Consider the following 27,348-nt stretch of genomic DNA (forward strand, 5'->3'; position numbering starts at 1 on the left):
GGGTTTTAATGCTTCTCCCCTTTTTGGTTTTACGTTCCGAGTACCAATTAGCTACCAACTATAGGAAAATCATGCCTTTTGTAAATTGAATTTTCTTTTTTGAATCTGTATTAGGAACTGGAAAACAGCAAGTACAGTTGGTCGTTGTTCTTCATGAGAGTCACCACCAACAGAATTAATACTGAACCATTGCTTGTAGGGGAAATATAGGGCTATTGTTCTGCAAGCCTCTGGTCACATTTTTATCAACTAATCAGTGCATAAGTTTGTTTCAGGTGTCTTTGTGTTTTGTTGATTTACTAACATTGAACTCGTGGTCAACAGCCCTTAACTTCACACCTGACTAAAGCGTCCCTAACACATGTTATTTTCCCCATGAAGCATGTCACAGCCGCCTTGAACCTATTAGGAACGTTAGCCCTTCAGCACTACATCTGAGGACCATTTTAAACGGAAATCGGGCAGTGTGGGGGACTCAGCGGTTTAGCGCCGCCTTCAGCCCAGGGCCTGATCCTGGAAACCTGGGATCGAGTCCCACATCGGGCTCCCTGCTTCTCCCTCTGCCTGTGTCTCTGCCTCTGTGTGTGTGTGTGTGTGTCTGTTTCTCATGAATAAATAAATAGAATCTTTAAAAAATAAACAGGGAAATCACCAAAGAAAGAACAAAAATGCAAAAAAAAAACTTGGCACTAACTAGAGCAAAGGATACTCATTTACAATATGAGAGCTGAAGAAACTTGTTCAACCTCAAGTGGGAATATACTGAGCAAGTCAAAATTTTCACTCCACAGGCGACCGTGAAAGCACCAGGAAAGTTTTAAAGTACTATAGGCAAGTGTTAAAGTCCAAATACAGAATCCATGAATAATGAGGCTCCGGTGTACTTAACTATATTACAAAGCTATGACATCTACCTGCCTAGTCTACATGATAGAATCATGTTCCTGTATTTCCATTTTATTTTATTTTATTTTTTTCTTTTTTTTTCTAAGATTCTAAGTAATCTCTCTACCCAACATGTTCAAACCCACAACCCCAAGATTAAGAGTCACATACTACTGACTGAGCCAGCCGGGTGCCCCTCTGTGACTTTTTAAAATATTACTAAAGCCTTTTTTTTTTTTAAGATTTATTTATTTTAGAGATGGTATGAGGGGAATAGGAGGTGCAGAGGGAGAGAATCTCAAGCAGTCTCCTGCTGAGCATGGAGCCTGACTCGAGTCTCGATCTCACAACCCTGAGATCATGACCTGAGCCAAAATCAAGAATTCGAAGCCTAACTGACTGAGCCACCCATGTGCCCCCCTCCAAAACATCTTAAATGTCCACTGTCTAAAAGTAAATACTTAGTTCCTAGTTGTAGTAGACAGTTTGCTTTTACTCTTTGTTTCAGCAGCATTTCTGTTCTCTTTAATCATTCAGTGATAACTGAGCACTTGCTGTGTCTCAGAATTTTATTAGGAATAGCCCTGAATTTAAAAGTTACAGTTCTGCCCCCTTGGACCATCAAATGATGTGATACGTGCTCTGGTAGAGACTTGTCAGGTGTGCCAGATCTCTCTCCCTCTTCATCTTTCTTCCACTTTCTTCCCCATGAAGCTGATGGATGGACCACAACAGGGAGCTCGTTGTCTCCTGGCTTTTAAGTGGGTTTGGCCAAAGAGTGTCCTGGTCAGAGATAGATGGTTAGGGTGTCTATTCTTTTGGTGGCTCTGTCATCACTTCTTCCAAACTTCCCTTCACTAATTTCCTTTGATTTGCCATCCCCTGTGCTTTTCCTTCTGGCCAAGGGGTAGTATCGGCTCTGTTGCCACTAACCTGGAGCTGCTGAAACTACTGTGCTTCCTGTTGTGGCTCCCTGCACCCATGGTTTTGTACAATATCTGCTCAGAGTATCTTAATTTAACGACCATCTGCCTCCTGTTGGAGCCAAGACCACTAAACCAGAGAGGAATTCCTAGAAAATACTCCAATGAGTTTACCTCTGACAGGTCCTTGTTACCTATTATCAGGAAGTATCTCACAACCTTACAGAGTACGTCCTAATAGTTTTGATAACCCAAATCCTATTCTAATAGATAGCTACACAAATATCTGTGCAAACTTGACGGGATGAGCACTGGGTGTTATTCTGTATGTTGGTAAATTGAACACCAATAAAAAATTAATTTATTAAAAAAAATATCTGTGCAAATACACAAAGAAATGAATTTGTCTTGGCCAAGCTCTTAAACCAATGTCTGTAGCATTTAGTTGTGAGTTTATGAATAGGTCTAAATGCATTTAGTCTACTTTTCCGGCCTACCCCAGGGACCCTTTGAAACTTAAATAAGTCACATGGTTTTTCCATCCAAATAGACTTTCAACCTGAGAAAGGACATCTTTTCTTAGATCTATAGTTTTAGGATTGTCCAAATGCTTGTAATCTCTATTCTCAGCCTGGCAATAGAGAGGCCATGAGGGCTAAGTTTCTCTGGAACCAGATCACTACCCTTTGGTCTCATTTCATTTTAAGTGAATGCCAAGGTCTGTTTAACTTTTTTGCACCAAGGACCCTTTTTCAGAATAATGCTTTTAAGTGCAGAAAATGAAATGTATGGGGTTACAGAGAAAACCAAACATATTGAAGCATAAGTCATCAAAATATATAAATGTGTGATACAGTAATAAATGTGTTCATTTAACGACATCCAGCAGAAAGTTTAATAACTGCTCTGACATCAAAGTAGCATAAACAAGATACTGAGATCTCTGCAACAACTATGTTATGAAGATACCTGATTTCTATTATTGACAAAGTCAAAGTTGCAGCCTGATACAGCTCCGGATTGTTGCATTTATAATCAAAAGAAAGACTAAATTCCACTTACAGTTTAGAAAAAAGAATTCTTATTCCCACACAAGTTCCCATATCCTCCGAATTCTACCCTTAAATCTCTTAGAGGTCTGTGGACTCCAGGTTAAGAACCCCAGACCTAGCTAACCAGTATTGGCGGCAGTATTTCAAATAGGACTACAACTATTAGATCATATTCAAAGGCCAATGATACTTAATTTAGCATAATTTGGTATTTAATATTCTTCACATCTCATGTCTACTTCATTAACACACACATAGCAAATTATATGTGCTGTGTGAGGTTTTATTTAAAATAGATTATACATCGGGGTGCCCAGCTGGGTCAGTCGGCAGGGTATGTGACTCTTGATTTTGCGCTTCTGGGTTCTATGCCTACATTGGGTGTAGAGATTACTTAAAAAAAAAAAAAAAAAAAAGAAAGAAAAAAAAAAAAACTTTAAAAAAAGTAAAATATTAAAAAAAATTCAAGATTTTTTGTAGGAATTTTATAAATGGAGGAAGCAAGGTACAATCTTATCCATACTGAGGTTATATTTCAGTTGTTCAATAAACATTTGTGGGCCATTCGTTGTGCAATCACTGAACTCAAGGAGATAGTTTAGTGAGGGAGAGACAAGTACTTACGCAAACAAGTACTTGCAGCAGAGCATAGTGTGATGTCAAGAGTATCAGTGACACCCTTCCGGGATCACATAAATGTATACCCAGCCCAGAGAGGATCAGGAGAAGCTTGAAGTGTGCCTTGGCAGTAGGTAAAGGATAGAAGAAGGCTATTTGTGGCCAGTAGGAGCTAGGAGGCTTCCTAGATGCACCGGGCCTGACGTGCTTCCACGGGGGCTGCGTGCTGCTGGCCCACACTGACCTGATGAAGAAGCTGCTCAAGTCTTCACCCCTGGAGGAGTGACCGTGCTGGAGCCTCCCACTGCCCTGCTGACCACAGGCAGTCAGGGTCATGCCCAGAGTGCATTCCGCTGAGATAGAAGGCCTGGGAACGATGCCTGACCACAGCCACGTGGGCATGTGTACTCCCACTCTAGAAAGAACCATCCAGTAAAGATCCTTGCAGACCCAAAAGAGAGAGGAGTCTGGAGAAGGAAGAGATACAGGCCACAGGTCATGGTTTGCTTAGAATCCTTTCCTTGTGGAAATACGCATTCTCTTCTGTTGTACTCCTCATCCTGTTCTGGAGTGACTGGCCAAGGAAGACCCAACCCAGGCCAACCCCGGTCCTCTCCATTCCTCAGGATCCTTAGTTTGAAGGACCGTGGGTTGCCAATGGCTATGTGGCTTTCACATGGACTGAGCCTGTCTAGAAGAAACAAAACACATGAAAAAAAGCAGGACTAGGAAAGATGGGCGTCAATGCCCTCTTTGAACTCCTAGATCTAGCCCTGTCTGAAGCCAACCTCAGACTCTTCAGTTATGTGAATAAATTCCTCATTTTGGCTTAAGCTACTTTGAGTGAGGCTTCTGTCACTTGGAACTGAAAGATGATGACTTCCATAGGACAATAAGTATGAACAATGACACCGACTCCCTTTGGGGGGGATTGACTCAAAGCAGGGAAGTGACACAATCAAATTTGCATCGTGGACAACACTGACCACTGGAAATGGGCCGATGAGGGCCGCGTGCAGAGAGGAGAATGATGTGGCTTTTGGAGTGACCATCACCTTCTCTTAATATTTCTAATAATCCTCAGATTTGCATGTTCTAACCACAACTCCCCTCTTGTTTCAAAATAACTTAAAATTTTTTCTTATTGTAGAAAACTCAGAAAGTACTTAAGAGTAGAAATAAGGAAACAGAACACCACACCCACCCTCCAGGCACAATCACTGCTAAAACTCATGGACATCTTTCTACACCCTCACGTGTGTGACGTGTGTCTGCACGTTCACCAAAGTCGGAAAAGGCATTAAGCAAATGAGATCGTACCCTAGGTACCGTGCACTTCAGATACGCAAAAGTCAATGATCGAAAAGAAGAACGAACATGTGTGAAACCACAGACTTAACGCTTTCCCAGAAGAACAAACCACTGATCAGCTTATGATTTTGAATTGTATTCCTGTTGGGCAACTTCAAACATCAAAATGCAAACTTCCATCACCCTTAGACTAAGTGTATGCCAAATGCACGCCACAGACGAGGATTTCCACGTTGCAGCGTGTTTGGTGACCAGTGTAAGGGGATCAGAAGATGCCATTATTGAGGCCCCTGGCCGGCTCAGCGGGTTAGGCGTCTGCCTTGGGCTCGGGTCATGATGTCAGGGTCCTGGGTCGGAGCTCCGTGTTGGACTGACTCCCTGCTCAGCGGGGAACCTGCTTCTCCCTCTCCCTGCCCCTGCTTGTGCTCGCTCTTGCTCTCTCTCAAATACATAAAAATCTCAAAAAAAAAAAAAAATCTCATTATGAAGTTTCCCATATCTTTAAATATATACCCTTCCCTCTTACGCTTATGATTTAGTAAATTAATCTAAAACTGAGGAAAAGCAATGTGTGTGGACACAGTGGTCTGCATTTTTAGAGTCTATTCAATACCCGTCAGCCTTCGCAACTGTAAAGAGCTCTTGGCACCACACAAAGTAAGACAGGTCACCTCTCTGTCCCTACTCTTCAGCTGCATATAGTCTGCACAATTTACAAAATTGAAGTCTTATTCTTAGTAACTTTTTCTTTTTTCTCACCGAACTTTAATAAAAGGACTCCCAGAGTTTTCCACTTCTCAAATTCCTAGGCACCATCTCCAACCTTACCTTCCATCCTGCCCACCACTTGGACTCTTTTCAAAGGTCTGGTCAAGAATTTAAAACACATTTAAATACATTTAAAACAGCATATGCAGGGAGTCTGAAGATGTCTAGGACTCCCCTCAGTTTCCAACCAAAGGGACTTATTAAATATCAGTACTAGAGGGGAATATGGAATGTTTGTTTTAAAGTTTCCATCAATGCCAACCCACAGTTATGAAGAGTTTCCCTATAGCGGCCGAACTAACCCCTGGGAAATAAACTCCGATTTTCAGCCCCATTGCCCCCTCCTGTTCTTCATTCTGCCCTAATCCAGATTGAGAGGAGTGTGGCGGTCAGTGGGGTCAGGAGGACTGCCACGTAGACTCCCTTTTCAGGGGGCCATTCCCGTTTCCTGCAGCACTCGGGAGGGAGGTCATCTGAAGAGCCTTGGAACTGGAAGACCTGATCCACCATCCCTTCTTCTCTTCATTCAGCCAACACTCCTGACGCCCTCCTGAGACCCAAACAATGGAACTACAACATCAGGAACAGGCAGTCTCTGCCCCCACAGGCAGCTCAGAGTCCAGGGAAGAGGCAAGCAGCCAGCCTCCGCCACGCAGGAACAGAGAAGGTGCAGGAGATCCCATTGTCCCCAAAGAGCTACCAGTCTCTGCCACTGGAAAGTTCTGGCCTGGAGTGGGGTACTACAAAGCCAAACCCTATGTGCCATAAAGACAAAGCACTGATGCTGCAGGACTTTGGGAGAGAGAACCGGAAAGTGAGGTTGGAGAGGCCAAAGAGATAGCGTTTATCCAACCAGCAAGGATTTTATAGGGCCATCACTCATTCCCTGTTTCTTTTTTACCATCAACAGATGCTTTCCAAAACTGAGAATATTGCCCTCCAAGAGTTTACAAATCCAAGTGAAAAATAACCATTAAATGTTGGGATAGAAAGGAAAGGAACAGGGACACCTGGGGGGCTCAGTGGTTGACCATCTGCCCTTGGCTCAGCACGTAATCCCAGGGTCTTGGGATCGAGTCCCACATCCAGCTCCCTGCAGGGAGCCTGCTTCTCCCTGGGCCTATGTCTCTGCCTCTCTCTCTGTGTCTCTCATGAATAAATAAATAAAATCTTAAAAAAAAAAAAAGAAAAAAGAAAAAAAGGAACAAAAGGATAAATCTTTGGGCCTCTGTAATAGAGGCTTCCAGCACTGAGCCATAGCATCTGGGACAATATCAAATAATCATTCCATTTCTCTCTCAAGTATCTTGCACTTATCAGAGCTAAAGTGCCTAAAATAAAATCTACCAGGATGCTCATTTTGTTTACCCTGCCCCCACCCGCCACATTACAAAGAGGAAGCAACCCAAGACATTGTTCTAGGCTGCTGAGAACAATTCCATTTCCTTCCTGTGAGATGCTTTTTTTTTTTTTCTTAATAAGACATGCAATTATGAGATTTTTTTTTCTAAAACTTAATCCCTCTTATAGCAACTTAAGATCCCCTGCAGATGAAGGCAGCCAGGAACTGTACATTTAGAGAAGGTGGTTTGCTTTAATGTTGTATGTGACCAACTTCCTGTTGCCTTTTAATGTCCTGCTAGAGCAGTTCAAATGGAAAAGTAATCCAGAAATGTATACACACATTTTAAAATAAAATTTTAGAATACAGAATAATACACCCAGAGAAAAATGTTCAACTTGTAAATGCATGGCTCAGTCAGTTATCACAAAGGGAACGTGCCCACGTGACATCAGTCAGACCAAGAAGTAGAACACCAGCACCTAGAAGCCCCCTGTGAGCATCCCAAGCACCTGCCTCTCCCCACTGTGCTCCCTTTTGATGCCATGAATTAGTTTTGCCTCTTTTTAACTTCATGCAAATGGCTTCATCATATGTAGTCTTCTGTGTTGGACCTTTCAACGGAGTACTTAAGAGTAGAGATCTATATTGTGTGTAGGGGCAATACCTTCATTTTGTCCACACCCATAAAAAACCACATCCTGGATGGGAGAGAGAATGACACGGATGGTGTGAGCTTTTCCTCAGACTGGGACTCCAAGTGCAACTTCATTTCCTCATCTCCCAGCCTAACTTTGGAAAAGCGTAGCGGCCCTTATCCACTGAGGGTGGATTCCTGGCTAGAATAATAATTTCCTGAGAACTTGCTAACTGTTGTAGCTCAATCCCTATTAAGAAGTTTTCTGGAAGCACCTGGGTGGCTCAGTTGGTTAAGCGGCCTACTCTTGGTTTCGGCTCAGGTGGGGATCGCAGGGTGGTGGGATCGAGCCTGTCAGGCTCCACGCTCAGCAAGGAGTCTGCTTGAGGATTCTCTCCCTCTCCCTCTGCCCTTCCCCTCGCTCGTGCTCTTTCTCTCTCTCTCAAATAAATATTTAAAAAAACAAAAAGCCTTTCTGTTCCTGTCACTGTGAATTCAACTAGCATTTGCTGAGTGCCTCCTACGGACAAATCCTTGTGCTGTGTGAGTGGCGCAGGGAAAACAGTCCCGGCCATGAAGCTCACGCTTTTAAAAAGAAGGAGCAATAAGACCAGGATGCAATGACTGTCATTCAGGGGCATAATCAGATTAGAAATGATAAGACACATACAAGATGCTTTGAGAATTTTAATATTAGAGGAAATTGCACTTATTCAAGGGATCGGAAAAAGGTTTGGGGAAGGCGTCTGAGCCTTGGAGGATTAGTGGGATCAGTAGGATGATCTGTGAAGTATTCCAGGCCCAGGCTATATCCTGAGTAAAAACAAACAAACCAAGTAAGTATAAAACGAGGACAGACAATGGGACATTTTATGGAAAATATTAAGTGTCCTGATTGTCTCAATCATAGGGAATATTGGGGATTAAGTCCAGAAAACCAAGTGGGAATCATATTGTAGGAAACTTGTTTTTAAGACTTTATTTTTTTAAAAAATTAATTAATTAATTAAAAATAATAATAATAAAAGACTTTATTTTTAAGTAAACTATTTAAAAGCAAAAAACTCTTTAAGATTTTATTTTTAAGCAAACAAGACTTTATTTTTAAGCCGACTCTATACCCAACATGGCGCTTGAACTTACAACCCTGAGATCAGGAGTCACATGCTCTACCAACTGAGCCAGCCAGGAAACCTTAAATGTCAAGGTAGAGGAAGCATTTATTCCAGTGGCTTCTCCCACCAGTTTCTGCCCTTTAGCCTCCAAATGTGCTCAGACCCTCCCTTTTCCAACAACTACCTTCTGTACAATTTACTTTTCTCTCGAGTATCTTTATCCCTCCTTTCACTCCTTGTCCTTTTTAACAGTTCTTATTCTTCACTCCAGTTTAACCCACTGCAAAGCTGGTTTCTATACCCAACATTCTTATGAAATTACTGCTGCTGAGATCTCTGTATCTCTCAGAGTTCCTGGTGGCAAAGAATTAAAGCCAACTTTGGCTAGAAGACACAGAAATAGGATTTATGGGGGAGGATGCAAATGGCTCCCAAGATTGAAGGGAAGACTGGAAAAATATGCTCCGAAAAGAAGAAGGAACCAAGAAATACCTGGCAGCCTAGAACCAGCCACCTGAACGGGCTGATCAGGTCTTCAGTGCCATGGACTCCTCCCACCACACCTCCGCTTGAGTGATCTGACTGCCTTGTTTGCATCATTCTTTCAAGAGTCAAGGTCCTGGGTGGGGGCATCTTTCTAGTTGAGCTTGGGTCATGGGTAGCTCAGCTGGTTAAGCATCCGCTCTTGATCTCGGTTCAGATCTTGATCTCAGGATCATGAGTTCAAGCCCTACTTTTAGCTCCATGCTGGGTGTGGAGCCAATAAATAAATAAATAAACAAACAAACCAAAAGAAAATAAAGATAATAGATTGATATAGATAAGACATACCAGAATAATTTGGGGGTGTATAGCCAAAGCAGTGCTTATAAAGAAATTTATAGCACTAAATGTTTACATTAGAAAAAGAAAAAGGTTTCACTCTTTTCCCATTTTGCAAGATGGCAGGTGAAAAAGCTGAGAAGCCAGACACCAGGGAGAAGAAATCTGAAGCCAAGACTGCTGCTGCTGCTGGCAAGGTCAAGAAGTGTAACCTCAAGCCTAAAATGCCAAGGAAGGGGAAGCCCCACTGCAGCCGACCCCTGTCCCAGTGGGAGGAATTGGCAGCTATTCCCAGTTGGCTGTGCATTCCAGAAAGGCCATTGACAAGAGGAAGTATTCAGCCGCTAAATCCAGGGTTGAAAAGAAAAAGAAGGAGAAGGCTCTTGCTACTGGTACAATACCACTTGGCGGTGATGAGAATGGTGGTACCCAAGTGGTTAAACTTCACAAAATGCCTAGGGCATCATCCTAGTGAAGATGTGCCTCAAAAGCTGTCAAGAAATGGCAAAACAACAACAAAAACCCCTTTCAGTCAGTCAGTACGTGAGAAAACTACGAGCTAGCCTCACCCCTGGGACCATTTTGATCATCTTCGTTGGGGACCACAGAAGCAAGAGGGTGGTTTTCCTGAAGTAAGGGAGCAATGGCTTGTTACCCGTGACCAGAGCTCTGACCCTCAGTCAAGTTCCTCTGCATAGAACACACCAGATTTTGTCATTGCCACTTCCACCAAAATTGATGTCAGCAGTGTGAAAATCCCAAAACATCTCACTGATGCTTACTCCCAGAAGGAGAAGCCGCATAAACCCAGACACCAGGAAGGGGAGATCTTCCACACGGAGGAAGAGAAATATGAAATTACAGAGCTTTCAAGAGCCAAAACAACATTCTCCTTCAAACACACAGAAGCTGAAAGAATTCCTTACAGACCCACATTGCACGAAAAGCCAAAGGAAGTCATTCACGTTGGAGGGAAATGGTGCCAGATGGAAAAATGGATCCAGGCAAAGAATGAAGAACACCAAAACTGGCAGCAGTCCTCAACCCTCAGTCTGGGGACCGATGGCTGTCCCCTTCCAGGGGGTCTGCAGGTTCTAATTATTTTCTTTTTTTTTCTTATTATTTTCATCCTAATGCTAATACGTTCCTGCCTCTCCTCGCCCACTTTCTCAAAGTGCACAGTGGGCTTTTCCAGTGTGACACGGCGGAGAATAAATGCACAGGTGGATACGAGAATCCACCTTTCTTCTCTTAAGCCAGACAGACATTCAAGAGATCTGTTTAAAATAGTACCAATATTTTTTAAAAAATTTATGTGATTTAAATTAACCTGTAATCTCTTTCATGGCTGTTTTAAAATTAATGAATAAATACTTTTTAAGTTTCCGCTTTTAAAATTTTCACTGCGGTGAATGATCCACAGAAACAGAAGCTTTTTTAGCAACTTCAATCAGTTTTAAGGTTATTTAAGGAATCCTGAGACCAAAAAAAAAAAAAAAACGTGAGAGCTGCTGTTCCAGAGCAGTTTAGCATTTAAAGGCCCTTGACAAAGATGATGAAAATGAGGGTTTGGTGACACATAGAAGCCGTGTGGTGAGAAAAAGGATGAAGGAAAGGCTTTAGAAACAAGGCAGATGGAATAAGACCCAGAAAACCCAAGCTGGAGGTTTGCACAAAACCAAGGAAAGGTGAAAGCTTTGAGGAGATTGTCCCTGGGAGGTAAATCATTTATCCACTCACCGTGGGCAATTTGCATCTGGCAAATATAATTGCCTGGCAACTTCAGCAATTAGTTGTTTGAGACACAGATATGATTGCAGATTGTGGCAGCATTTACTAATACTATGATTTAAATTGCATCCAGGGGGGCACCCGGTGGCTCAGTGGTTGAGCGTCTGCCTTTGGCACAGGTCGTGATCCTGGGGTCCCAGGATCGAGTCCTGCATCGGGCTCCCTGCAGGGAGCCTGCCTCTCCCTCTGCCAATCTCTGCCTCTCTCAAATAACTAACTAACTAACTAACTAACTAAATAAATAAATAAATAAATAAATAAATAATTGTATCCAGGGGCGCCAGGCCTGGCTCAGTCGGTGGAGCATGTGACTCTCGAGCTCAGGGTTCTAAGTTCAAGCCCCAGGTTGGGCACGGAGCCTACTTAAAAAAAAAAATAATAATAATAACTGAAAAAAAATAAGTTAATAAATAAGTTGCACCTGGCATGTAGGGTGGCATTGGCATTCACAGTTACCTTTCCACCATCCTGTGCCCATTATACTTTCAGGAAATTGCACACTTGCAGAGGGGAGGGTGCGAGACTTTGGATTCAGGTATCCCCGGGCTCAAGGGTCCCCCTAACCCGGCCTTCCTTCGCCTAGAAATCACTGTGTGAGACCTCCCCCACTTCAAGCTCGCACTGCCGAAGGTGCTTGCCTGGCAACCAGCCAGCTGTTTGAGCTCCAGCTTTTCCAGTGAGTCGTAGGGCCACACGGACTTTGCCTCCAAGTTCCTTTTCTTCACTTGGCAGGAAGTGAGGCCTGGGCTTTGCCACATCTGCCCTCACACGTGCCACTGTCCATCTTTCTCATGACAGCCAGCCTAGCCAGGTTCATTTCCGTTGTCTGCAGCTAAAAGGACTGTGGATGGTCCCCAAACAAAACAAGTCATAAGCACTTCATGGAAAACTTCATCTTGCAAGTTGAGGGAGTCCTCTGACTCGTAGGAGCCCAGAGCGGTAAGAAGTCGATACTGTATAACCCTGGAAGGCAAGCAGCCTTTGCCCATGGGGCCATGCTGAATTTTTCACACTTTGGAAATGGAGGGTTCCTGAAAATATCTATCCCTAACTTCCAAGTCCCAGCATTTGCAAAGGCTCTCTCTGAGTCCTGGACTCCACGTATTAAGCTGGTCACAAGTTCTAGAGAATTCCTACAACTCAGGAGCAGCTTTCAACCAATGACTGTTGGGTGCTGATGAATAACTATTCCAGTTCCCTCATCCTTCAGGCAGAATAGTTTTGTTAAAGATTCACTTTCTCTCTCTCTTTAAAGATTGTATTTATTTACTCATGACAGACACACAGAGAGAGGAAGAGACATAGGCAGAAGGAGAAGCAGGCTCCATGCAGGAAGCCCGATGCGGGACTCGATCCCAGGACCCTGGAATCATGACCTGAGCCCAAGGCAGACGCCCAACCACTGAGCCACCCAGACGCCACCCCCCCCCCGCACTCTCTCTTTTTAATCAAGAAAAAATTCATATGCCATAAAACTCACACTTACAAGTGTGCAGCTTAGTGGTTTCTATATGTTCACGCAGCTGTGCAACCATCGCTACCATCTAATTCCAGAACACTCTCATCCCACCGAAAAGAAACCCTACCTTCTACCTATTAGAAGCCACTCTGCATCCACCCTCCCTCCAGCCCCTCACAGTCACTAATCCACTTTTTCTCTCTATGGATTTGTCTTTCTAGGAATTTCAAATAAATGGAATCATATAATATGGGCCCTTCCATGGCTGTCTCCTTTCACCTAACATGTGTTCAAGATCCACTCATGTTGTAGCATGTATCAGGACTTCATTCTTTTTTTATTGCTGAATAATTTTCCATTTTGTGGTTAGGTCACATTTTCTCTCTGCATTCATCAACTGTTGGGTATTTGCATTGTTTCTGTTTCATTTTGCTGCTATGAGCATCCATGTACAAGTTTTTGCGTGGATATATATATATTCAGTTCTCTTGAGTATATACCTTGGAGTGGAATTGCTGGGTTATATGATAACTCTATGTTTAGTGATTTTTTTAAATTGGAAAACTGTGTTCCAAAATGGCTGCACCACAATCTCACCAGCAATGATTGAGGGTTCCTGCTTCTCTACATCCTCATTAACCTCTGTGATTGTCCATCTTTTTTATTACTAGCCACTATTCTCTGACTACTCATGATGTTGCTATAGACTGAATGTTTGTGTTCCCCAAAATTCAGATGTCAAAGCCCTAATATGATGGTATTTGGAGGTAGGGATGTTGGGAGGTAATTAGCTCATGGGGTGGAGCTTCATGATGGGATTAGTGTCCTCCTTAGAAGAGGAAGAGAGCCAGCCCTGTCTCTCTCCTCTGTATGAGGATATAATGAGAAGACAGGCATCTGAAGCCAGGAAGGGGGCCTTCTGCAAGAACCTGACCATGCCAGCATCCTGATGTTGGACCACCAACCTCTAGAACTGAGAAAAATAAATGTTTGTTTCTTCAGCCCCCCAGTCTATGGTATGCTGTTGTGGCAGCTCAAACAAACTAAGATGGATGCTAAACATCTTTTCTTGTACTTCTTGGCCATTTACATATATGCTTTGGAAAATTTCTATCCTTGCCCATTTTTAAATTGAGTTGCCTTTTCATTGTTGAGTCTGGCAGGACAGTTTTGGGGCGCACATTCCACATTGTCTGCAGAGTTGTCTATTTGAGATTAAGACCCATTAGGGCATGTTGGTAACTTGCTTGAGAGCATATCCTTTACCAGTACCTTCTGTTCCATATTAGCTTGCTGCGACTGTCAGAACAAAGTCGCATAGACCCGAGGGTTGTCAACAACAGAACTTTATTGTCTCACAGCTCCGGAGGCTAAAAGTCCAGGTCAAGATGTGGGCCATCTTGGTTTCATCGAAACAGAGAAAAAAAAAATCTATTCCATTCCTGTAAGCTGCCTTCTGGCGATTTGTTTGCAATCTTTGACATTCCTTGGCTTAGAGAAGCATCCCTCTGATCTCTGCCTTCATGTTCATGTGGGTTTCTACCACCGCGTGTGTTTGTGTTCAAATTTCCCCTTTTAACAAAAACATCAATCATGTCAGATTAGGGGCCATCCTACTTCAGATGACCTCATCCTAGCTTAATGTTACATAATCTTATGTGTAATATCCTGTTCCTAAATAAGGTCACATTTTGAGGTACTGGGAGTTAGAAATTCAATTCAATCCATAACTCCTCCTTTCCTACTCCTTCCCACCTGTACTTTCCTACTCCCCAGCTGATGTTTGCTATCACTGCCCAATAAACTACATGCACTCAATCCTAGTCTCAGAGCCTGCTTCCAGGAGGGCAGGTCAAGACAAACAATCAGTCCCTTGCTAGGTTTGAAATGCAAAAACATCGGGCAGCCCAGGTGGCTCAGTGGTTTAGCGCTGCCTTAGGCTCAGGGCGTGGTCCTGGAGACTTGGGATCAAGTCCCACATTGGGCTCCCTGCATGGAGCCTGCTTCTCCCTCTGCCTGGGTCTCTGCCTCTCTCTCTCTCTCTCTCTCTCTCTCTTTCATGAATAAATAAAAATTTTAAAAAATAAATAAATAAATAATAAGTAAAATAAAACGCAAACATCACTCCCAGGTCCTATGTTCACCCTCTTCCAACCAGCTCAAAACTTCCAGTGACATTCATCCTTTCTGAAAGAACCAAGGCTTTGGCCTGGAAACCAATGATCTCATTGGCTACTTTTCTTTCTTTCTTTGTATTTTTTTTCTTGGAGTTCGATTTGCCAATGTATAGCATAACACCCAGTGCTCATCCCATCAAGTGCCCCCCTCAGTGACCATCACCCAGTCACCCCCAGCCCCTGCCCACCTCCCCTTCCACTACCCCTTGTTTGTTTCCCAAAGTTAGGAGTCTCTCATGTTCTGTCACCCTCACTGTTATTTCCCACTCATTTTCTCTCCTTTCCCCTATGATCCTTTTCACTATTTTTTATATTCCCCGTATGAGTGAAACCATATGATGATTGTCCATCTCCAATTGACTTACTTTACTCAGCATCATACCTTCCAATTCCATCCACGTTGAAGCAAATGGTGGGTATTCGTCGTTTCTGATGGCTGAGTGATATTCCATTGTATACATAGACCACAGCTTCTTTATCCATCATCTTTCGATGGACACCGAGGCTCCTTCCACAGTCGGGCTATTGTGGACATTGCTGCTAGAAACATCAGGGTGCAGGTGTCCTGCCATTTTGCTGCATCTGTATCTTTGGGGTAAATCCCCAGCAGGGCAATTGCTGGGTCGTAGGGCAGGTCTACTTTTACCTCTTTGAGGAACCTCCACACAGTTTTCCAGAGTGGCTGCACCAGTTCACATTCCCACCAACAGTGCAGGAGGGTTCCCCTTTCTCCACATCCTCTCCAACATTTGTGGTTTCCTGTCTTGCCAATTTTCCCCATTCTCACTGGTGTGTGGTGGGATCTCATTGTGCTTTTGATTTTTATTTCCCTGATGGCCAGTGATGCGGAGCATTTTCTCATGTGCTTGCTGGCCATGTCTATGTCTTCTTTGGTGACATTTCTGTTCATGTCTTTGCCCATTTCAGGATTGGATTATTTGTTTCTTTGCTGTTGAGTTTAATAAGTTCTTTATAGATCTTGGATACTAGCCCTTTATCTGATAGGTCATTTGCCAATATCTTCTCCCATTCTGTAGGTTGTCTCTTAGTTTTGTTGACTGTTTCTTTTGCTGTGCAGAAGCTTTTCATCTTGATAAAGTCTTTTCTTAAGAACTTAATATAACTTGGTAACTCTTGGGGTGGGAACCTATGTCAATCAAGCTTTTGTGGTTTATTTGGTGACATTTTCAACTTATAAAAAGAATTCAAATGAAGTAGGTAGATTAGAAGGAAAGATTTTTGCCAAAACCATGAAGATTGAGTAAAGAGCTGTCTAAAACTTTAGATAAAAGACTAGGCATGCCACTGCTCACTTCTCTCAGTGACCACCACACATGCTCCTGAGAAACTGGAATTTTAGCTTTCCCCAAACACACCAAGCTCTCATATATCTTTCTGCCTTTGCCTAGGCTATTTTCTCCATCCCACCAACAATTCACAAGTTCTGACACTAAGTTCCAACTCAAATGTCACTCCTTATTTTAAGTCATCCCCAAGTCAGTCTAATCAGAGTGAATTCCAGGACCTGTGTGGCAGCTATCAGTCCAGATAGGCTGATGGCCTGGAACTCCTGGCATCTGTCTTGCCACCATATGGAGCCTGAGAATGAAGCCAACACAGAGACGAGCAGACAAGGGAAATGGAGCGAAGCCAAGAACCAGGACATCATTGAATTCCTGGATCAAACAATGCCAAACCCTGCCAATCTCTTGACATTTCCATGTCATGTGCCAAAGTATTTCACCTTCTTGCTTAACTCAATTTGAGTTGGTTATTGCCTTTTAAAAATGAATCAGAGATCCAAGACTGAATCATCCATGAGATACAACTTCCAAGACATGGGCAGGATGGCTGCGGAGACCTGCAGCCCTAGACTTCACCATAGCGGCGGTACTAGAATGACACAGCACCTAACTCCTAGTCAAGTCTCTTCTGGGAGAACATTTTGTTAATCAAGTCACATAATCTGGAAGTTCCTTTTATGTTACAACCTCAAAAACAATATCCCCTAACGTTTTGAACAAAGAATTGAGGAAATCTTAATATTTTCACTGTATCTTGCAGTTAGTAGATATCCAAGTAACATATCTAGTTACGATTTCTCCATTCCTTAGAATCTGGATTTTAGAACTAGAGAAATTCAAAGGTACAGAGTCTGCTCCTCTCGTTTTACAGATGAGGGGACATTTGCACAAGCAGGTTAAATGGCTTTACAAAGGTCCTGCTGCTAGCCCATGGGAGGTGAGGGGGAGCCAGAGGGAAGGAACCCAGGTATCCCAACTCCTATGCCAATACTTTTGCATTAAACGTCTACCCAAAGCATCTAACACAGTCCTGAGCACAGAGCAAGCGCCCGATTCACAAAGAAATGATTGAAGATGCCCAGGGCGTGCTGCCCAACTCAGGTGGAGGCCTGAGAGCATTACTCTGAGACCTTCTCCAGGATAGGATCCACACTCCAATCGCCTCCTGGCTGCAGGATTCCTGACGTAGTTGGCCTGCGTTTGCTCCTTTAGTGCTGCTGTTTGGAGAGCAGCTCAGATTGCAAGGAAAGTGGTTTCTTGCAAGTCAGAGAGGATTCCCCGGGGGGGGGGGGGGGGGGGGGGGGGGGGGGGGGGGGGGGGGGGCTGCTGCTAGCAAATGCAAACATCCCAGAGGTGGCTGGGATTGCAATCTGGGATTGCAATCGTGCTGCCTCAAGCCACACTGTGTATTGCCACTTTGCAGAGCCCGGGGATTGAAAGAGCCAGGTCTCTTGCTCTGAAATAGTAACTTTCCCATCTTTTAGGAGGAAAAACACAGAATAATCACCTTCAAGAATCTGGGTGGAAAACAAGGTGGCCTATGACATGCCCCATGTTGAAGGATTTGGTGTTTTGAAGTCACCTTCTCCCCCATGTGATGGGAGAGCACAGACAGGCCTCTGATTTAGAAAACAACAACTAGCATTCAAAACTACACCAACCACCTCAGTAACCAAAAGCTCAGAGCCACACAGACTTCTGACATGACAATTTAGCCACACTACAAAACGCTTCATGCTTGGCTTTTGAAGCCCCCTCGCCCTCTTCCTCAGTCTAGGACTAGAATCCTAACAATGGTGCCAATAGGGACGAACAAAGCAATCTGCTGCAGCCCAGTCACCAAAATTACCTGGAGCCCAACCCCCCGAGTCCCTCCTTCTTGTTCAAGGAGTCCCCAGGTAGCTCATAGATGCTCCCCAGTGGTCACAATGGTCCTTTTGTGACCCTAGGTGCTCTGTACCCCACTCCCGATGCTCAGGGGCCACCCATGCTCTATATCCATCCCTTCTTACTATGCTGCCAAAACCCTTCTGCCATAGTGGCTGCCCCGTCATCACCCCCCTGTCCTGTTGTCTCATCCCAGCCACCCTTCTGTGGGGCTCCAGCAGGCCCAGCCCTGCCCTTGGAGCCTTCCACTCTCTGGTTCTGTCAACTGTCACCAACAGACTCTGTTTCATGAGGTTTTTCCCTCTCTTTACAGGAATGTGAGGCCAGGCACCTGGTTGGTTGGACTGGAAGGGAGAGGTGAACACACTGCCAGGGCCAGCTTTCCAGACGCATGCGAGCTATTGGCAAATGTCCCACCAACCAGTCTCAGGAAACACTTGACAAAATATTCAGCCCCCCCAAAGCCCTTATCTCTTTAGAAATACATACTTATGGATATTTACGGATGAAATGATACAAAGTCTGGGATTTGCTTCCGAACAAAACGTGGGTGGAAGTGGGTGGGTAGAGATGAAACAAGCCTGAGCTAAGAATTGCTGAAGTTGGGTGGTGGGAACATGGGGGTTCGTTACACCATCCTATTTTTTACATGTTTAAAATGGTCCAAAATTAAAAAAAAAAAGTTAAAGGGAAAAAAGCCCTCACATTTCATTTTATGTCACTGAAAGGAATTTAACATTTGGGTATATTTTACTGTCTAAATAATTGTCTAGATTTCAAATATAAATAAATGCAAGCATACAAATATTTGACAAAATAGTCATTTTCTATAATCACTGGGGTCACAGCAGAGAAGAGAAAGTGCTGTATATCTTGACTGATGCTCATCTTGGAACAATAATGGTTCTGTCCTCCAGAGAAGAAACACATAAAACTCTAGAACATTATTCCAATAATTTGATTCAAAGAGCTAAAGATATCATTTGGGAAAAGACAGTTTAACTCAATTAAGGGATAAATGTGGCTCTTTATGATGGAAGTGAGGAACTGGCTTGACCGGTCTCAGAATTTTCATACATTAATTTCCAGACAGCAGATTAGCATTAGAATCCCTTTGGATCATAAAACTGTGGATCCGTATCTCCCAAAATAGTTACCTAGCACATGATAAGAATGCAACAAATGTTTGCTGAATTACAATAAACCTGGACGTGGTAGATAGAGCTACCGGGAGGAAGTAGTAAGACTCTGCCAGAGTCGCCCCTTTGCAGGTCACTCATCCTCAAGAGAGCTTCTCCACCTGCCAGTTCAAGCCAGACAACGAGGACTCACTGGTGATGTCTCCCTCTTCCTCTTCCTCAGATCTAATAATCCCTAAATTCTATCTGTTCAAGTTCTCAATTACCCCTAGAATAAAGATTCCACTTCCTTCAACTCCTACCACTATCCCCTCAGTTATCTACCTTCTTCACCTGGTCTATAGCAAAGTCAATTCTCCTCATGTCTGTTCTTACTCCTCTACAATCCTTTCTGTTCATTGTAGCTGGAGGGATTTCTTTTTTCTCTTTTTAATCATGGAAAAATTCAAATATTCCCCAAAACAAAGAGTATCACGGACCTGGCAAGCAGCTTTAACAATGACCAATGAATGGCCAATTTTGTTTCACGTACACACCACCCACTGGTGTGTTCAATGCTCCAACACCCCCCACTTATTTAAAGCAAATCCAGACATCATAGCTTTTTGGAGGGATCCAAAAAAGGCATTCAGAATAAAATTCCAATTCCTTCATGATCTGATGATCCCTGTTGACTCCTCCAACTACGGATCACAATTGCTATTCGCCCTTCCCAGACCCAGCCAAACCAGCCCTCTCTCCGTTCCTCCAACATTTTCTCTTGTCTCCTCGTGATCCGGAGGCTTTGGGGTTGAGCTAGTTTCAAGAACCCAGAAAGCCTGTCCTTTCCCTTCTCTTGCCCTGGTGGCATAGCTTCAGCTGTTGCTGCTTCTGCTCTCACCCTGCACATCACTCTCAGAGGCCCCGATGCTGGGGCTCGGCGCCCCATGTCTGTGCTATCACTACCCTGTGCTGCTTTCTCCTCCAATTGTACATACAGAATTTTGTAAGCAGTCATGCAAAGTTGTCTCTCTTCTTAGAAGTCAACTCCGTGGGTCTAACAACTGTGTCTGTCCTATTCCCCAATGAGGGACCCAGCATGCAATTCAATACCTTCATTATAAGGGGCACTTAATAAGCATTTGTTGAATGAGGTGCCCGAGATGGGTAAACACAAAAGCCAATGCATTTCATGTTATAAATTGCTTAGAGACCAAGGTCCTAAACCTTGAATAACCACAAGAGCAATGCTTAGGCTTTTAATTTCCAGTGTATGTGTGTTATATGTTACATCCAATATGACTTTTAAAAAAGATTATGAGCTGTGTTATGCTAAACACTAAGGATTCAAAGATGAATGATACACGGATCCTGCCCTCAAGGAGTGAGTCTAGTAGAAAAGACAGTCATTTAACTATTTGAAAATTGGTAATTTCTCATGTTTTATGTATATGAATCAGCATATTTAATTAGCTAGAACATCTGTAAAAAGTGTCAAACAACCAAGAATAAACATAAATTGTTATACAAATAATAGCTGACATTTACTGGGTCCTTCGTTTGGTCCAGGTATGGCAAAAAGCGTATTTCACACATGATGTCATTTAATCCTTATAACACCCTTTGAGATATTCTTTAATCTCATTTTGCCTTTTTCTTTTTTTTTTTTTTTTTTTTTTTTTTTTTACTAAAGAGACATTAAAAGCTTAGATAACTTTAAGTCTCCCAGGATTTGAAACCGGGGCGTCCAACTGACCCTGACACTCTTTGCTAGGGTGCTGGGGCTGACAAGTAATCTTGGAGTACTGCTACAAGAAAAAAATAAAATAAAGGACACTTTCATCAGTGCTTGCTACTTGGTGTCCCAGTTTCTGAGCTATGTGTACACACTTTCATAGGAAAACAGCAGCTGTTGAAAAACCTGTTACTGATAAGGTAGGGTTTCTGTGGGCCCAACGCTCTAATCACTGAATGTGGACTTTGAACCAAATCTTTCCTATAAAGAAATATAAATTAGAAATTATCAAATTGTAAAGAAAACTGCCTGCTGTGAACTTAGCCTGTCTCCTCAGCCAAATTGAAAGCTCTGCTTGTTTCCTTCATTGTGCAGTGGATCTTGTCTGCTTAGTTCCTACAGATGGGTTCTGATCAAAAGGAAATTTATTATGTTTTAAAAGGGAGAAATTGTTAGGGTAAATTACATGTGTGCACTCTGAACCATGAAAAACGGTTTTCTATTAATTATGAATATTTGGGAATCTGTTTTCAATTTTTTTATTAAGGAAAAATCTCCATCATATACAAAAGTAGTCCAAATAGTATAATAAACCCCCTTGTACCCATCACCCTACTTCAACGATGATCATCAACTCACAGCCAATCTGTTTCACTTATATTGCCATGGACTTCTACCTCTCTTGTTTTGTCTTGCAGCAAACACGTTTGGGAATATTTTGAGTGCTACATTCTATTGGTAAAATGTAGAATGTTTGGAAGCAATAACGTATATAAACATGACTTGGTCAGCAAGATGCTTGGGGAAACAGGAACAAGAAAGAGGAATAAGCTGTGTGGTTTTGAGCACAGGAAAGACGGGAGGACTGGCATGGATGGTTGGGGGCATTTGCACAAGCAGACAATAATGCACCATGTGGGCAAAGTTTTGATTGTGGACAAGGGAATATGGTGGGTCTGTCAAGGGTCTTGAACACATAACCTCTGCCTCTGGTTCTTCCCCTCCGGCATGTTCACCACCAATGTAATTAAGTCATTTGTTTATGGGTCCATCTTGCCTCCCTGTCTTCCCTAAACCATTGCTTCATGAAAGGTATCCCCTAGAGCAGCACTATCGTAACATGAGCCACAGGTAACACTTTACATATTCTCGTGGCCACATTGTAAAAAGTAAGGAGAAGAAACATGTGAAATTAATTATAATTTCCTATTTCATCTAACCTAATGTATATAAAATATCATCATTCTGATATGGTATCAATATACAAAAATCATTATTAAAATATTTCACCTGCTTTTCATTATGCAGTGTATACTTTGAAGTTACAGCATATCTCAGATTGAGCCACTGATGTTTTAAGGGCTCAACAGCCATATGTACTAGTGGCTACTCTATTGGGCAGACTAGCCCTAACGATCCCAGGGCAATGGACTCAACAGCGACTTTGTCACTTACCTGAAAATAATGCTCCTAAAGGTTTCTGGTGAGAGTTGAAGTATATTATGTCACTGCTCGGCTTCTCCAGGAAATCTACTGAGATAACAAGAGAAAAATACAACAATAAAAAAAAAATGTAGACAAGTCCATCCAAAAGCAAGGAAATAACTACAACCTCCACAACCCAGGCTATGAAGAAATGTGGCTCTTTGGATGTTGAGAAAGGCTATTGCAAGTGTAGAAAGCAGGTCAGTGGTTCCTGAGAGGTTCTTCATTTACAACAAGTGTGGTGATGTGCAGTGGCTCTGGTTACTCAAACCCTGGTTCTGTTCTTTACATCATGTGTCTTGAGCATGAGCCTCAGTTTTTCCTCTGTAAAATGGGGATCGTAACATCAAGAGCGGCTGTAAGGATTCAGTCAGGTAATACCTATAAAGCATTTATAACTATGCTTACTTCTCTGTGAACGTTCACCAACAGCAACAGAATAGTGGACAGACCAAGAGGAAAGTGGAGCTGGTGCTAAAACTGAATTCCCAAGTCATTTTTATTTTCTCTGAAACCTGGGTTCTAACCTAATGAAGTGGCTTGGAGGTAAGATGAAGAGAGGAAACCAAAGCAGGCTTGGCCGGTGTCAACCAGAACCCTTTAAGCACAGTTAAACCCCAAATCACCAGCTATGGTCCAGGACATCCAGCTACCTCCCACTTGGGCAACCTGCTCACGGGAGGGGAGCCGTCCCACCCAGAACGAGCACCACACAGATAACTTGGCGAGAGCATCCTGAGGCAGCATCTTCACTTGGAAGCTGCCCACCAAGCCGGTTCACTCCGCCGACCCTCCTCAAATTGTTTTTGAACAACAGACAGACCCAGATACAGCTGTTCACATCTGGAGGGGAGTCAAACACAGGAAGTGCAACTTAAGTCATAGCAGCACAACTGAAAGAGAGAGACACGTATGGAAGGCTTTTTAAGAAAACTACTGCTCTCGGAGAATTTAAAAAGAACCTATGATTCATTGAACCTATGATTTGAGAGCTTCAGGAAGAGGTATGAGACATGAGACAGGAAGATGAAGGAAGAGGGCATCAGCCAGGAAAGAAATGAAATCCGACGTTGAAACCATTTTGGAAATGAAAACCACAACAGAAGTGATCAGAAGTACAGATGTGTCTGAAAAAAATAATCAACGACTTGGAAGATGGGCTTGAGAACATATAGAAGGCTGAGGCAAAGGGAAGGCAGTGAGTCGAGAGGAGAGCTCTGAGGAGGGGTGACTCAAAATAGGGCACTCATCAACCCTTCTGGGAAAAGTTGGCTGCAAGATCTGGACAATTGAAAGACAGGCTAAGATAAAGAATTTAAGAATTGGGAAAGACACTGCCCTAATGGATCACTGGTGAGCAATTCGTCCTTTAAACATCAAACAATAGCAAGAATTATGTCAATGTGGGGCACCTGGGTGGCTCAGTGGTTGAGCGTCTGCCTTGGGCTCAGGGCGTGATCCTGGGGTCCTGGGATGGAGTCCCACACCAGGCTCCCAGTGGGGAGCCTGTTTCTCCCTCTGCCCATGTCGCTTTCTCTCTTTCTGTGCTTCTCATGAATAAAGAAAGAAAATCATTAAAAAAAAAAAAAAGAATTATTACAATGGATTGCAAGGTTGATATCATCAAAGTAAATCATCAGGCAGTCTAGGAGGGCAAGCTGGGCATCTGGACCCCGAGGCACCTGCAGTGGGGTGTTCATGGGCGCGGTCATCAAGGCACAATTTGGCATTGTTCCTGTCTGCAGAAGTGCATTTGGCTCTCTGGTCTGCCCCGAGACTCTCTGAGCTTCCATTTTTAAAAGTTTCTTTTTTGCCTAAATTAGCCAGAGTGGATTCTGTTGTTTATCATTGAGACCCTGTCTGATGATCCCGTCAAATAACATTTAAGAAAGACAGGTACGTGGTCCATGGGGTGAGTGAGGGAAGGCCAGTGCCCAGCCGGTAGCAATGTTGTTCCAACCCTTTGAAAGGGCAATTTGGAAGTGTTGATGAAAATTTTAAACATAAATCCCCACGACCCAGAAATTGTACTTCTATTCTAGGAACTTATCTTACATATTTAAACACTTTCATTCACTCAACACGTCTACACTGAAAACTGCTAGATACTAGGGATACTGCAATAAACAAAACAAATCCCTACTCTCTCAAAAAAAAAAAAAAATCCTAACCCTCTTGGAGCTCACATCTTGAGGAGGAAGGCTGGAGGGAAAGCAGTAAAGAAAGGCAAACGCTTCAAAGATCCAGTATCATAGGAGGTGAAAAGCACTAAGGGGAAAGGAAAATGCAAGAAAGGGAACCGGGAGGTTATCAGGCACTTCGTAATTTGTGGTCAAGGGAGACACTCACGTGAATAAAGACTTGAAGGAGGTAAAAGACGGAGTGTTACAGTATTTGGAAGAAGAGATTTACGAAAAGAGGACATGGCAAGTGCAAAGGCCCTGACGCAGAAGCGTACATGGCACATTAAAAAAAAAGACGAGCTAGGAAGCTAGTGTGGCTGCAGTAGAGTGGAATATGGTTCAGAGAGGTAACGGTACTGGGGGCAGACAGAGGAGCTTTACAGGCCATTGTGGGGACTTTGGTTTTCACTCTGAATTTGAGAGAGAAGCCACTGGAAAATTTTGAACAGAGAGGGGTAGTATCTGATCTGACATTTTAACATGCTTATTCCAGCTGTTGGATTGAAAGAAAGAGAGCAACGGCTGATACAGGGAGCCATTCAGGAGGCTGGGCAAATAATCCAATCAACAGATGGACAGTGGCGTGGATTTGGGGGTCGGGGGGAGGCAGGGGAATGGGGAGACATGGTCAGCTTACAGGAATGGGCCGAAGTGTAAGGGACAAAGGTGTTCCAGGCAATGTTTGTAACGGAGAGAAACCAAAATAACCTAAATGTCTAGTAATAGAAGGCAGGTTAAACTATGGTAAATTTTTTTTATTTAAAAGCTACAGGGGCATGTGGGGTGGATCAGTCAGCTAAATATCTGATTCTCTCTCTCCTTTTTAAAAGATTTAATTTATTTATTAATGAGAAACAGAGAGAGAGAGGCAGAGACACAGGCAGACGGAGAAGCAAAAGTATCCAAATCTTGATTTTACTTCGGGTCACAGTCTGAGGGTTATGAGATCGAGCCCTGCGTCAGGCTGTATGCGGGTGTGGAGCCTGCTTAAGACTCTCCCTCTCCCTTGGCCCCCCTCCTCCAAATAAAAATAAAAGTAAGAAATAGAAAACAATTAAGGAAGGCACTTTTTATGATGAGCACTGGGTGTTGTATGTAAGTGATGAATCACTAAATTCTACTCCAGAAACTAATATTGCATTGTATGCTAATTACCTAAAATTTAAATTAAAAACTGCAATTGTTGAAAGAATGTATTTTTTACTTAAAAATCTTAGTGAATAAAAAAAATCTAAGTGAATAATACTTATTTTTAATGCTATTTAATCTCGGCAAAGAGGAATATGATGTAGTTTCAACAAAAACATGTTTTGGGAGCATTAAAACATTCTGTTTGGTAATTAAAAATGCAAACCTAGAAGCATTAAAATTAGAGTTTCTTATTTTAAAAAAAAAGAGTCAAACAGAAATATGCACCTGTATCTGTCAAACTAGGGTGCCAATAATTCATGACTAGTCACGACAAAGCATGTGTTTCTTTCTATTCTTTCATTGTTAAAATATTTTATTTATTTTAAGTCAACTGTACACCCAACGAGCAGTTCGAACTCATGACCGGGAGATCAAGAGGGGCAGGCTCTATGGGATGAGGCAGCCAGGCACCTCTCCATTCCTTTTTCAGAAACAACTTTTGGGACAGCAGATATAGTCCAGAAATTGAGGAAACAAGATACCAGACAAACGACAGTTTTTACTTAAAGATTCACTTTTCTGTTACAAAGCATTTAAGATCTGAATAGGCAAAAAAAAAAAAAAAAAAAAAAAAAGCCTGCGGGGTGAAACTGGAAAGCAGATATGTGATTCTGAATCTCTCTAGGCCAGGTATCCATCTGGTGGAGGCTAAAAACTATTAGACAGGAATTATCTCAATGATCATTTATTAATCACTCACCATATGCCAGGCACTGTGCCTTGTGTTTTTATGACAACTTCCAATTATACCATACAGATTCTAATTTCACAAATCTGCCCAAAGTCGTTAGCAAAAACAAAAACAAAAACAAAAAAAAAAAAGGAAGAGCTTAAATTCACATTCTCACCCTTGGGTTGTCTCATCCCAAACTCCATCCTCCTTCTGCCGTTAATACTCCGCATCAGGTAGGCTATTAATCAGGGCTGATTTTTGAGGCTTATTCTTGGGAAAGAATCTGTGTCCCCTGGGACTGTGTGCAACTGCCCGTGACACCCCCTGAGCGAGGGTGCCTAACCCGCGTAAGGCAGTTCTTCCCCTGGCATCCGGAGCCCGGAGCTAGGCAGCTGGGGGGGGGGTGCTCCCCCTTCTCTCTGGTGTGTCGCCCTGGGGTCAAAGACCGGCTGCTCCTCCTCCGACTTTGCAGCCACCTCCCAGCAGGAAGGAAGCAGGAGGGCTGGGGCGGCAACCGTCCTGGGAGAGCAAAGTCTCCGGGCGCGCTGGGCGACCGACCTCCTCCTGCGGCTCCAGGGCCAGAGTCAAGTCTTGCGGCTGCCCCGCAAGGGCCTCTGGGAGCACGAGCTGCCTTGGCTCGCACACCGCCTCCCTGAGCAAAACCTGGGTTCCCTTGGGAAGCGAGGGGAGCGGGCTCCAGGAAGGCGGCGAGCCGCGGCAGCCCCACGGAGAAGGGCTCAGGGAGCCAAGGGCTCGGGGGAGGAGGAGCCGGGGCCTCCAGTGGATCCCAGGAGCTTCAGTGGATCCTAGGGGCTTGGGCGGATCCTAGGGGCTCCAGTGGATCCCAGCGGCTCCGGCGGATCCCAGGGGCT

At 43.4% G+C, this 27,348-nt stretch overlaps 2 long non-coding RNA genes and 1 pseudogene across 5 annotated transcripts; 1 reads left to right on the plus strand and 2 right to left on the minus strand.

Moving 5' to 3' along the window:
- Positions 1-1,436: 1,436 nt before the first annotated feature.
- Positions 1,437-27,105, minus strand: LOC144302690 (uncharacterized). Of its 4 annotated transcripts, none has more exons than XR_013369688.1 (4): positions 26,652-27,105; positions 23,842-23,976; positions 22,400-22,474; positions 1,437-1,668 (listed from the first exon to the last, which is right to left on the minus strand). It is a non-coding gene; the product is annotated as an uncharacterized LOC144302690 (long non-coding RNA). The 4 variants fall into 4 exon arrangements; XR_013369689.1 differs by having other exon boundaries at positions 22,400-22,477; XR_013369691.1 differs by lacking the exon at positions 23,842-23,976.
- Positions 9,593-10,795, plus strand: LOC144302260 (large ribosomal subunit protein eL6 pseudogene; annotated as a pseudogene).
- Positions 14,054-17,403, minus strand: LOC144302261 (uncharacterized). Its single transcript, XR_013369099.1, has 2 exons — positions 15,283-17,403; positions 14,054-14,295 (listed from the first exon to the last, which is right to left on the minus strand). It is a non-coding gene; the product is annotated as an uncharacterized LOC144302261 (long non-coding RNA).
- Positions 27,106-27,348: the final 243 nt, after the last annotated feature.

Source organism: Canis aureus, chromosome 31 (assembly GCF_053574225.1).
Source record: "Canis aureus isolate CA01 chromosome 31, VMU_Caureus_v.1.0, whole genome shotgun sequence".
NCBI classification, from domain to species: Eukaryota; Metazoa; Chordata; class Mammalia; order Carnivora; family Canidae; genus Canis; species Canis aureus.